The sequence below is a fragment of the Halichoerus grypus genome, chromosome 8 (assembly GCF_964656455.1).
Source record: "Halichoerus grypus chromosome 8, mHalGry1.hap1.1, whole genome shotgun sequence".
In the NCBI taxonomy this organism is placed as follows: Eukaryota; Metazoa; Chordata; class Mammalia; order Carnivora; family Phocidae; genus Halichoerus; species Halichoerus grypus.
The window spans coordinates 88,902,290-88,915,467 of record NC_135719.1 but is presented as its reverse complement, the minus strand read 5'-3'; positions in this window follow the sequence as shown (position 1 = coordinate 88,915,467).

Below are 13,178 nucleotides of genomic sequence, written 5' to 3'. Positions count from 1 at the left end.
ACCAAAATACTGATGGTGATTATCTCTTAGATATGGTATTATGGGAGATTTTCATTTTCTTCCTTGTCCTCTTTTGAAATTTAAAAATTATCCCCAATCAATATTTATTACTTTTGTGTCTAGGGGAAAAATAAGATCTTACTTTGTCATCTGTTGAATGTCTGCTTTGTGGAGGCCTCCTTGATTCCAGTCTTCCTTCCTTTTTCCCCTTCTGTCCTTTGTCCTTTATTTTTTAAAAAAATTTAAAAAATATTTATTTTTTAAGTAATTTAAGTATTTATTAAGTAATCTCTACACCCAGTGTGAGGCTTGAACTCATGACCCTGAGATCAAGAGTCACCTGCTCTTTAGACTGAGCCACCCCTGTCCTTTGTCCTTTATAACAGAATGTCCAGTTCAAGAAGCCGCAATAATTGCCTAATGCCTACTCAAGCAACTCCTACCTACTTGGCGGCCTTTTGAGTCTGTTTCTGATACAATAACATTAGGCAAAGATTTAGTGAGACCTTATTATGTACCAGGCACTGCTAGGTGCTCCACATGCAATAGCTTATATAATCCTAGCACAATGATCTTAAATGATGTACTTTTCTTGTCCTCAATTTATAGATGCCTATAGTTATAAGCTAACAGAGACAGAAGAGCAACGATACCAGAATCTGCATTCTCGACCACTGCAGTGGAGTGATATGGTTAAGAACCATGGCATCTGGAGGAAAGTTACCTGGGTTCTAAAGCTTGGCTCACTATTTTCGAGGTTACAGCCTTGGGAGAAATTACATAACTTCCCTGAATCTGTTTCCTGGACATAAAAGAAGGATAACAGTAGTAACCGTACATCAGTTGGTTGTGAGGATTAAGTCATATTACACATGTGAAGTGCCTGGTACATGATAGCTGTTCCCCCTTCACCCCACCCTCCTTCCCTCACCAGCAGTATTTTTTCCTCTTCAGCTCTAGCAGGAATCTTCAGCACCCATCAAGGTGATCTCCTAACTGTTCAGACATAGCAGCAGGCTCTTCTTGCCTTCATGTCATTGGTTTATTACTCCCTCAGCCCAGAACATCTCTTCTCTTCCACTCTCTGCCTTACTCTAGCCTACCAGGTTCAGCTCAAGATTTCCTTTGTCCAAGATAACATTTCTTTATATACCTCCTTATGTGTGGTCCCTAATGGTTTTATGGGCACTGATTTTTGTCTTCGATTAAAATGGTCATCCAGGGGGGCGCCTGGGTGGCTCAGTTGGTTAAGCCTTCGGCTCAGGTCATGATCCTGAGTCCTGGGATCGAGTCCCGCATCGGGCTCCCTGCTCGGCAGGGAGTCTGCTTCTCCCTCTGACCCTCCTCCCTCTCGTGCTCTCTGTCTCTCATTGTCTCTCTCGCAAAATTAAAAAAAAAAAAAAATGGTCATCCAGGGCACCTGGGTGGCTCAGTCGTTAAGCATCTGCCTTCGGCTTGGGTCATGATCCCAGGGTCCTGGGATCGAGGCCCGCATCAGGCTCCCTGCTCCATGGGAAGCCTGCTTCTCCCTCTCCCACTCCCCCTGCTTGTGTTCCCTCTTTCGCTGTCTCTCTCTCTCTGTCAAATAAATAAATAAATAAATCTTTAAAAAAAATTAATAAAATATAAACCTTTGGAGCACAAAGTACTGGAAACCCAGCCATGCATAACATAGTGATTACATAGGAAGAACTCAATTGAGTACTTATGTTTTGCTTTATTGATTCACCAAGAGTATTCACATTTGATGGAAATATTAATGTAAGCAAGATCATTTGATCTAGGCTACAAAATACTGACTGATTAAATTATGCATACAATTTCAACTTTAGTTTCAAAAGACCAAATTTACGAAGAGCCCAGCCCATCTTCCTTTATAGGGAAATGAAATAATTATTCTGTCAATGACCCCTTCAGTTAGGAGCTAATATCCTTTACAGCACCTTCAATTTGCACAGAATCTTAAGTTGAAGCTGCCTGTGTTAAGCAGTCTTTTGCAAAACATCACCTAAAATAATTGTCTTAAAGTAAAAAGATTTCTTTGTGCTTGGCCAATACTGTCCTGATAACTTGCAGTATTTCAATAAAAGGAAAATGCATATATTCACCTTATTTAAAGGTAAAGAATTAAGGTCAAGTGATTTACCCAGGGTCACAGTTGAGCACTACTATTGGATCCAGTTCTCTGAGACGACTGAGCCCCTATCTTACTCTCTTCACTGAATCCTAGAATTCTAAATAACTCCATATCTTTAAAGCATTTTACCCCCACTAATGATGCCACCTATTCTGAGTGCATACAATTTGTAAGCTCTCTCCAAAAGTGGCAAAAGTTGAGGCGATGTAACCACCCCCTTCCCCCACCACAGTCATGTAAACATCTTGGCTCTATCCCAGCTGAGTCACTGCCACAGAGTAAAGGACTCTCAAAAAAGTCAGACTGAGCTTAAACCATTCCACTAAAGCTGCTGCAGAGAAGTAGGTCATTAAGAAATAAAACATAAAATTAGCAAAACAGCATTTTTTCCACCATATGCTAAGAGGTTTCTCCAAATGATAACACACGCACAAAAATCCATACATCAGACAGGAAGGCAAATTGAGAAAATGGCTTCAGGGATGGGTTGATTGAAATACTCAAGCAAGATGAATTGCTTTTTGATAATTAGATTTGAGGAAATTTTTCTTTCTTTCTTTCTTTCTTTCTTTTTTTTTTGTCTGCTGTGACTCCACTGTTTTGTGTATTGCAGAAAAACATAAAATTCCAAGGAGATAAAGGTCTTTCTCCACATGCTTCTTCTCTTTGTGCTTATATCCAAAACACAATGAGGACTTTCATAAAATTTCTCTTATCAGGCTTATTTGCCAAATATTTTCAATGTTAAAATGGTTCAGTATTTCAACCAAACTATAATTAAGACTTGAAGAAGAAAGTTATTCCAGGGTACATCATCATTAACATTCAAAATGAATAAAAGGGGGATAGTGTGAGTTTCAACAAATGAAATTAGCAAAATGAAACTGATTTTATATTTTAGGCAGTCCCTGATAGCCTAGCTCCTGAAATCATGGCATAAATAATGGCCCCAATTATTAAAACTGAGAAATTTAACAAGGCACAAGATCAAAGTGCATGCACACTGGGTTAATCTCACACTCATTCAGTCACAATTATTAAAAAATGCTTTCAGCTAAGCTTGCACTTTGAATTCAAGAGGATTTCTTAACTGACAGCAAATTTACAGCCTCTCCTTATTGCAGCAAATTTGCTTGACTTTTGGTCTTTATGCTGACATTTTGATAAACTAGTACTCCAGTCCCATCGAGAACTATCATGATAATGATCTATGGCAAACACTCACAAATTAAAAAAAGGGGGGGGGAGCAGAGATAACAGGATAACACACAAGTCTCCAACAGCAGAAAAAGTAATCAACAGTACCAACAAAAACCTTATTGGCAGGCTCTCTGCTTTCCTCCATATTGCAATCCACCCCTCCTCCTGCCCCCATCCCCTGGGAGGTATCCTGAATCTTTTCATTAAAGAGATTGGGATGGGAAGCTAGGGAGAGTCAGAGGCAGAGGACAAAGAGTGTGAGGAAGAGATAGGGAGAGGAAGAGACCAGAGACAGGGAGAGAGAGAGAGACAGAGACAGAGAGAGCCCAAGACAGATGACATGGAGAACAGGGCAAGATGGAAACAAAAACCTCTAAGTTAGAGCTAGTTGGTATTAGGTTAGGCATTGAGTTTAACAATCTATTGGAAAGTTCCAAACAAGAGTGAAACAAAGGTGGATGCACTCGGCTTAAATGGACTTGCTCAGTGTCACAGTCATAATTTGCCTGACCTTTCCACCACATTGCACCCCAGTTCATGTTCAGGGGCTCTCTTTTGAGCATCATCCAACCGTGGTATTTTCACTCAGGCTGTTCCAGTTGGATCAGCTGACGGAAAGCAGAAAATACTAATTTGTAACCTCCAAGGTTTTGGGATCAGGAAGTTATTTTTCATTTGAAACTCAACTGTCTGAGCCACTTATCCCCTGATACCATTATACAACACAGCTACTCAGGTTCTTCTCGGATCCTGACATTTCATTAATTACTACCAGAGAAGATCACCTCCGACACCTGTATTTGTCAAAACATCCTCTTCACCAGTGAAGTAGGAGGTAGGAGATATTACAGGATGGACTGATTCTGGAGGATTGACAATATGAAGCAAGAGTCTGTGTGTTTTGCCTTATATCACATGACATTGGCCTATTTGTTACACACAGCAGAAGACGCTGAGCATTCCAGTGAACTTCATTTCTAAATGCAGGCCAGTAACATTAACTATGCTGGTGGTTTCAAACTCTAATATGTATCAGAATTACCTGGATGAAAGGGCTTGTTAGAACACACACTGGTGGGCCCTCCCCGCCAGAGTTTCTGACTCATTTGGGGACCCACCTTGAGAACTCAGAAATCCCAGGTAATTTAGGAGGGTAAGGCTATGCGGGAAACAAATAGATTCACATATGCAAAGAGGTAAGAAGATGCCTCCTCTAGACCAGTGCTGTTTAAACTTGAGTGTGCCTATGAATCACCTGGGGGTCTTGTTAAAATCCACATTCTGACTGAGTAGGCTGGAGGGTTCTGAGATTCTGCATTTCTGATAAATTCCCAGGGGATGGTGGTGCCGCTGGTCCAGGAGCCACACTGAGATTCTACATTACCCAGGGCACTGTGTTTCAAAGTGAATCCTGAGGACTGTCCATATGAAAATCACAGGGTTGACTGGGGAGAGAAGTTATTGCCCTAAGTGCGGAGGTCTTAGGTCTTTGGCCCACCCCAAATACGCGCTGTGTCTAGGAAGAAACTCTGGAAGTGGGGCCCCAGGAATCTGCAGGTTGAACAAGTGTTTCTGCCAACTTCTACAGACTGAAAACAATAGACCGAGAGCTGGGAGTGGGGAAAAGGAGGGCAGGAAGAGGGGGATGTCAACAGGGGGTATTCAGTGGTCAGTATTTCCAGGTACTGATTGCCAGGGCCCATAGGTATTTTCTCTCCTTTATTCTATTGCCCGTATTTTGTTGGCTGTTGGTGACATCATGAGAAAAAGTAACTGGGATCTTAAAAGAAGGGGTAAAACATCTAATGGCTTATTTTTGCTCTGTATTAGCAAACACTTAGTAAGAAAAAAATGGAAACTATAGGTTACATTTTTTCAATTTTCCATAAATTTAAATTATTCCTGCTCTACCTATCCCACAAATTATTATCTAGACATCTTCTGTTAGTAGTAAGTGAAAAATGTTTCTGAAATGATTACTTAATATGTTGCTAAATCCAGGAGACAGCAACTGTCTGCCAGCAAGTGCCATATTGAAGTTTCCTAAACACTACAAAAAAAGGAAATTATTTACAGTTAGCATTCAACATTGGCAAACAAGTCATGCTATTAAAGATGTATTTGCATATGTTATATCAAGAGGCATGCAAATGTATGTGCAAAATGGGCATAATTAATCATTTCCACCAGTGATGAATATCCCATTTCCAATCTTGCTGTCCAACCCCTCCTTTCTTTTGAGCACAGATGTGTGTTTCTAACCTCCTGGGATCCCAGCATTATGTGCAATACCCTTTCCCCCAACTCTAGCTCCTACAGTTAAAGGACTGAAACATGGGAAGTAATTCCATGTTCTTATCCAAAGACTAAGCAAATAAACTTTGAAAAGCAGTAAATAGGGCCAGTGTTTTTAATCCTAGTTCTTACTGTCAGGAACGTCTAGAAAGCTTTTCAAAAGTTCAGATTCCCTAACCACCTCAAGATTCACATTCAGGAGGTTTGGGGTAGGCCAGGAAATTTATAACTGTAAAACACCCTGGGTGATTCAGATGATCGGTCAGGATTGGGCACTATGGGCATATATAAAAGAGCTTTGGACAGAATGAGGGAACTTTGATAATAGTTATTATTTTTGTTGTTAACCATAATTTTTGTTAATATTGAGTTCTTCCTACATATCCGGCATGTTACTAAACATTTTACGTATATTATCACTGAATCATCATAACAACCATCCTCTTACAGATGAGGAAACTAAGAGTTGGAAAGGTTAATAATTTGCCTAAAACCAGAGATAGTAAGTGGCAAAGCAAGAATTTGCTTTTATCACTAAGTAGTGCATGAGTCATTTGAGTAGTTACGTGAGTCATTTAAGTCATTAATTTTTCTCATTTGGACTGAGGGATGTTGGACTAGACACTAGATCACTTCTAATCTTCCTTCAAGCTCTAATGTTTATTTGTGGAACTGAGTTGAACCAGAAGACATGGTTTTCGATCTTCTGGAGCTTAAGATGTGTTGTCAGACTCCCCTGCCCTCCTTCCCATGTCAGGTTTAAAGTGCGTCTTCATCTATGGTTCCTCATTTTCTATGGAGCGAACACTCCCTCACTGTCAGCCCCAATCCCTCTCTTGAGTTTCATCTCCCAGCACCTCAGGGCAGAATCCCAACCCTCCAGCTGATTAATGGGCTTACCAGCTCTGTGCCCTTGCTCACAGTATTCTTTCTGTCCCAAAGCTTTGTCCTTCTTGGTTGCTTGATGGACCAATCCTGCTCACTGTTCAGAGACCTCCTACATACCGATTCCTTTATGTAGGCATCCCTCTGTTCCTGGTCAGAATTAATTTGTTCTTTTATGATTTTATTTTGTGTTGCAGGTAAAGTGAACTTCAGTCCTAGCTCTCCAGCAATCTCAGTTTCAAATATTCTATCAGTTTATCCGCATAAGCACGGCAGTACTTGGCAGTCTTGGTTTAGACAACATGGCAACTGTAGTTACAGCATATATATCTGACTAGGGGCGTGGGCTGTTTTCCTGTTGGTGAGATTCTAGAGGGCACAGGCACCTGCCGAATCTGTTTGACTGTTTTCCCATCCACAGCCATCCATCCCTCTGACCCTCCATTCCTTTATTTTATTTCTTTATTTTAATTAACTTTTAAATTTTAATTCCAGCACAGTTAACATACAGTGTTAGCCTCAGGTGTATAATGTAACATACAGTATTATATTAGTTTCACGGATTCAACAATTTATACATTACTCAGTGCTCATCATGATAAGGAAAATCTTCTCTGTAGTTAAGAGTCTAGGGTGGCTCAGTCAGTTAAGTCTCTGGGTCAGGTCATGATCTCAGGGTCAGGAGATCAGGCCCTGCAGGGGGCTCTGTGCTGGGAGTGGAGCCTGCTTAAGATTCTCTCTCTCCCTCTCCCTCTGCCCATCTTCCTCACCCAACTCATGTGCTTTCTAAACAAAGAAATAAGAGTCTATTTCTTAGTTTATCTCCTCTTTTTTTTCTTTGCTCATTTGTTCTGTTTCTTAAATTCCACATATGAGTGAAATCATACGATACGTGTCTTTCTCTAACTTATTTCGTTTAGTGTTACACTCTCTAGCTCCATCCATGTTGTTGCAAATAGCAAGATTTCACTTTTTTATGGCTGAATAATAATCCATTATATATATATATATACCACATCTTCTTTATCCATTCATCTATCCACAGACACTTGAGCTGCTTCCAGAATTTGGCAATTGTAAATAATGCTGCTGTAAACATAGGGGTGCATGTATCATTTTGAATTGGTATTTTTGTATTTTTTGGGTAAATACCTAGTAGTGTGATTGCTGGATTGTAGGGTGGTTCTATTTTTAACTTTTTGAGGAACTTCCATACTGTTTTCCAGACTGGCTGCACCAGTTTGCTTTCCCACCAACAGTGTATGATGATTCCCCTTTCTCCACATCCCCGCCAACACCTGTTGCTTCTTGTGTTGATTTTAGCCATTCTGACAGGTGTGAGGTGATACCTCATTGTGATTTTGATTTGCATCTCCCTGATGATAGTGACGTTGAGCATCTTTTCATGAGTCTGTTGGCTATCTGTATGTCTTCTTTGGAGAAATATCTGTTCATGTCTGCTGCCCATTTTTAATCAGATTATTTGTTTTTTTAGTGTTGAGTTGTATCAGTTTTTTATATATTTTGGATACTAACTATCGGAAATATCATTTGCAAATATCTTCTCCCATACAGTAAGTTGTATCTTACTGTATGGGAGAAGTTTAATTGTTTCCTTCACTGTGCAGAAACTTTTTATTTTGATGTAGTCCCAATAGTTTGTTTTTGTTTTTGTTTCCCTTGCCTCAGGAGACACATCTAGGAAAATAGTTGTTATGGCTGATGTCAGAACATTATTGCCTGTGCTCTGTTCTAGGATTTTTATGGTTTCAGGTCTCACATTTATGTCTTTAATCCATTTTGAGTTTATTTTTGTGTCTGGTGTGAGAAAGTGGTCCAGTTTCATTCTTTTGCATGTTCCAGTCCAATTTTCCCAAAACCGTTTGTTGAAGAGACTTTTTTCCATTGTATGTTCTTTCCTCCTTTGTCAAAGGTTAACTGACCATATAATCATGGGTTTATTTCTGGGTTTTCTATTCTATTCCATTGATCTATGTGTCTATTTTTGTGCCGGTACCATACTGTTTTGATTACTACAGCTCTGTAATATAACTTGAAGTCTGGAATTGATACTTTCAGTTTTTTCTTTTTCAAGATTGCTTTGGATATTCAGGGTCTTTTGTGGTCCCATACAAATTTTAGGATTGTTCTAGTTCTGTGAAAAATGCTGTTGGCATTTTGATAGGGATTGCATTAAATTTGTAGATTGCTTTGCATCCACTCATTTATTTGCATATGTGTCAGTTTATACAACCCAAATTTAAACTGCCTCTACTTGGCACAAAATAGACACTTCAATTTTTGTTGAATTGGTATTAACTGATTTTATGTGAATTTCTGCTTGGGTAAATCTTTTGCAATCAGCTTCTTCTCCACCACCACCCCTGCCACCTTGAATAAAAACTATTTCTTCTGAGGAAGTAGGTAATGAAGTATCAGAGGAATGATAGCTATAGAAAATGAATAGAAAGACAAAAATGTTAAATTTGATTAGTGCTGGCTATCAGCATAATAAAAGAGACAAAGCTGACATTGTGCTTTGGTTAAAAGACAATAATGAAGGCCAAGCTCCTCAGTTGGATCTGTGCCCAGCACTGCCTTTGTAACAAGCCTGGAAAAAGATTCAGACAGCATGTAATCAATGTGACCTGTAAGACTAAATGAAGGTAAGCAAGAGGCCGTGTCCTAGTCAGATCAGACTCCTAAAACAAAATACCATAGACTGGCTGGCTGATAAAAAACTGAAATTTATTTCTCATAGTTCTGAAGCAGCAAGTCAATTATCAAGGTGCCAGCATGGGCAGGTTGAGTTGAAAGCTCTCTTCTGTGTTGCAGACTGCTGACTTCTTGTGGTATCCTCACATGGCAGAGAACTTAGGAAATAATCTCTCTTGTGACTCATATAAGGGCACTAAGCCCATTTCTGTAGGCTCCATCCTTATGACCTCATCTAAACCAAATAACCTTCCAAAGGCCCCACCTCCTAATGCCATCACAATGTGGGGTGTGGCTCCAACATACGAATTTTGAGGAGACACAAACATTCACTCCATAATAAGCCACCAATATATAGGTCCTCAGGGCCAGTCATCGAACCCACCACAAGAGTTGGCAGCATTCAGGGAAAAGAAGTATAGTAGACTTCCAAAAGGAGATCTGTATGTTTGGACACCAAGAGAACAAGGTACATAAAGAAAAATTTTTACTTAAATCTTTTCATAGTCATTATTGTTTGGCAACTTGGGGAAACTTTCAGACTTCCCAAGGTCTTCTTAAACATCGATTCTCTGTGCTCCCTGACTTTGTATCTGCCCCATTAACTACCATATTGTGGTTTGCTCTGACTTTATCTGTCACTTACTTAAACTGAAAGCTCTACAAAGAAGACAAGGTATAATTCACTTTGGTGTTCCCAAGGCCTGGTAAAGACATGAGAATTCCTCAATATGTTTGATGGATTAATAAAGGGAAAAATTAGCCACCTGTACCTATTACGGGTAGTTCCTTTTAATGATCACCTTTATAGGCTTGTAGAGTGGGAGGTGTTCTGTTTGTGTCATCCTGATGAAAAAGTAGGCTATCTCAGACTAGAGGTAGGCTTTTGACGTGGGGCGGCGGGGCGGGGGGGCTGCTAAACTTGGTGACAGCAAGGTAGAAAGGATAAAAGTGATCAAAGTGTAGGGGGTGTAATTGCACCAAATCCCCTCTGAAATAGAACACCAGACCTTTACTATCCCAGGATTACTAAAAAGCAGCTACAGTTCTGATTTTATTCTACTAGGACAGGAAAAGTTTCTTTTGCAAGCGTTTGTTCTCTTTTTCCAGCTTTACATGAGTATCCAAAGAATTCTTGTATAGGTAGCAAATGGCCTCCTCCTTGTGCACGATGAGAATTACAGCTTAACATTTACTTCCTCTTAACCAGGGCCCAGGAATCCTGAATCAATAATTTCAAAGACCTAATGAGATGGCCTTTGCTTCATAATGTGTTTTTCTATATCTTACTATCCATATGCCCTGCCCTTTTCTTTTTACAATCATCTGCAATTAGTTTTCCGTTATGACTTGTTTAGAACAGAGGATGCATTTCCCTTGATCATCTACTTGAATATTGTAAAATTATTCCACGTTTGATGAAACCTTGGTTATTCAAAAGAGGTTGTTCATAGGTGACCATATTTTCTTGTAGAGAAGTTTTTGAGGCTTGCCTTAGGGGTTAATGATGAGTCCTATAAGTGTTAGGGCTTTTAATATTATCCCAGCACAGCTTCCAACACATTTCAAGTCACCTTTACTTGCATCTCAGTTAGAAATCAAAGATACATGATTCCTGCTTCAGCCCTATTAAATGATATATTAAAAACAATAACAACACATGGTGTTGGTCAACACATTGACTCTCTTGCTCCTTTTTCTCTACTCTTTCCTTTCCCTAGTGCACACCTAAAGAGCATGACCCCACTGAATGTCAGTGGAAGTAAAAGGCACTATTCTGCTACAATTCTCTGATATTTTTTCCTAGATCCCAACGCCAGTGGGGATGTGGTTTCTAAAGGCTTCAGATGATTGAGGTCCCATCTTTTTAAGATTACCTTGTGTTGTTATAATTGTTTGTGACCCTTTACTGTGAAAATTTACCAAAAAAGCAATCTGTTTTGTTTTTGTTTTTTTCCATTTTTCAAATCCCATTACTTTGTTGTCTAAAGATAATATTGTGTGTGTGTGTGTGTGAGAGAGAGAGAGAGAGAGAGAGAGATGTTTCCATCTACTGTGGAGATTTTATGTGAACTATAACTCTCTCAAATTCCTTTCAGCTGGGAAGTTTTAGTCAGATTAGATCTAGATGAAGTTTTAAGTCTTTCAATGGTAAAAATAGCAAAGCACTTAAGAAAATGTTATCTACATACAAATAGTTCATACCTTCAAAGGGTATTTCTTATTTCTAATATTCAACCATCCTGACCATTTCAATAGGCCATACACAGAAAGTATAATCCTCCTTTCCCTACTTTATTATTTCTGATAGTGATATCACAGATTGAAGGATCATTAGAATTAGGCCCTGGATTTTTTATTTTCTTCAAAGGAAGTTGTCAAGATAAAGTATATGCTTTTTAAATCAGCTTATCACTGATAAGTCACTCCTTAGATTATTAAAGTTGCAAGAACTTCCACAACATCATTTACTTTTTATAGAGAAAAAATTTAATTATTATGGTAAGAAGAGAATAATGCAAGCCTATTCAGAGTTGTTGAAAGGCATAACTCCCAATACTTTATGCAGTACTTCGCAATACTGTCACTTCTCAATCATTTGAGTTCGGAATCTCTGCTGTGTGTTTGAGCAAAATCTTCTGCTGGCGCTTGTCTCATTAGGGCTGGAAGATCCTTCCTCCAGACTATCTGGTGTGTTGTCTCTCAAACTGGTGTTTTGCAGGGCACTGACCTTCAGGATGGTGGAAGAGACAATAGAGCAGAGTGGTTGAGATCATAGCAGTTATGGGCATGAGCTGAACATGGATCAATGGCAAAGTATGTAAGAGTCCCAGGACACCGAGTATTTCAATGCTGTGCACCTGATGTCAACATAGTTCAAGCAGACTTTAATGCAGATACAGTCCTAGTTCTGTCCTTTCTACCTCTATGATTTTAAATGTTACCCTCGCAAATCCTCAGTCTTATTATTTATAAGATGGGCATAATTTTACAAGTTCCTGTCTCACTGGTGGTTGTGAGAATAAGATGAAAGGATGCATGTCAATGTTTTTGTTCATGTATTTGTTTATTGCCTTTCTTCTATCTTACCTCCAAGTAAAAATCAGGACTTTGTCTTATTCGTGGAGGTATATCCAGTGCCAGGAACCATGTAGTACACATAGCAGGAGCTCAACAAATACTGTTTTTAAAAAATAAATGGGGGCGCCTGGGTGGCTCAGTCATTAAGCGTCTGCCTTCAGCTCAGGTCATGATCTCAGGGTCCTGGGATCAAGCCCCGCATCGGGCTCCCTGCTCAGCAGGAAGCCGGTTTCTCCCTCTCCCACTCCCCCTGCTTGTGTTCCCTCTCTCGCTGTGTCTCTCTGTCAAATAAATAAATAAAATCTTTTAAAAAAATAAATAAATGAATGAATTTTGGGCACCTGGGTGGCTTAGTCAGTTGGGCATCTGCCTTCGGCTTAGGTCATGATCTGAGTCGGGTCCTGGGATTGAGTCCTGTGCCAGGCTCCCTGCTCAGCTGGGAGCCTACTTCTCCCTCTCCCTCTGCCCCTCCCCCCCGGCTGCTTGTGCTCTCTCTCTCTCAAATAAATAAAATATTTTAAAAAATAAATGAATTTTAAAAAATATGATAAATTCTTGGCATGATTCCTGGCAGACAGTAAGTGCTTAATAAATATTAGAATAAAAACCTACTTCTATGAGATGTTTTTTCAAATAAAGGATCTTGTGTAATATATATTATAAAGACTCTGAGATAGCCATTAGTGAAGAAACCTGTATAACTTCATTAGTTCCATTTACCATCTTGTTTGGGCAGAAAACCTTTTCTTCCCAGCTCTACCTGTTAAATAACATTCTGCAACATTACCATTGGACACATGTTGGGAAATAATGAGTTAGTCCAGTATGCCTATGTTAGAAATAAGGAAACTGAGGTCCAGATATT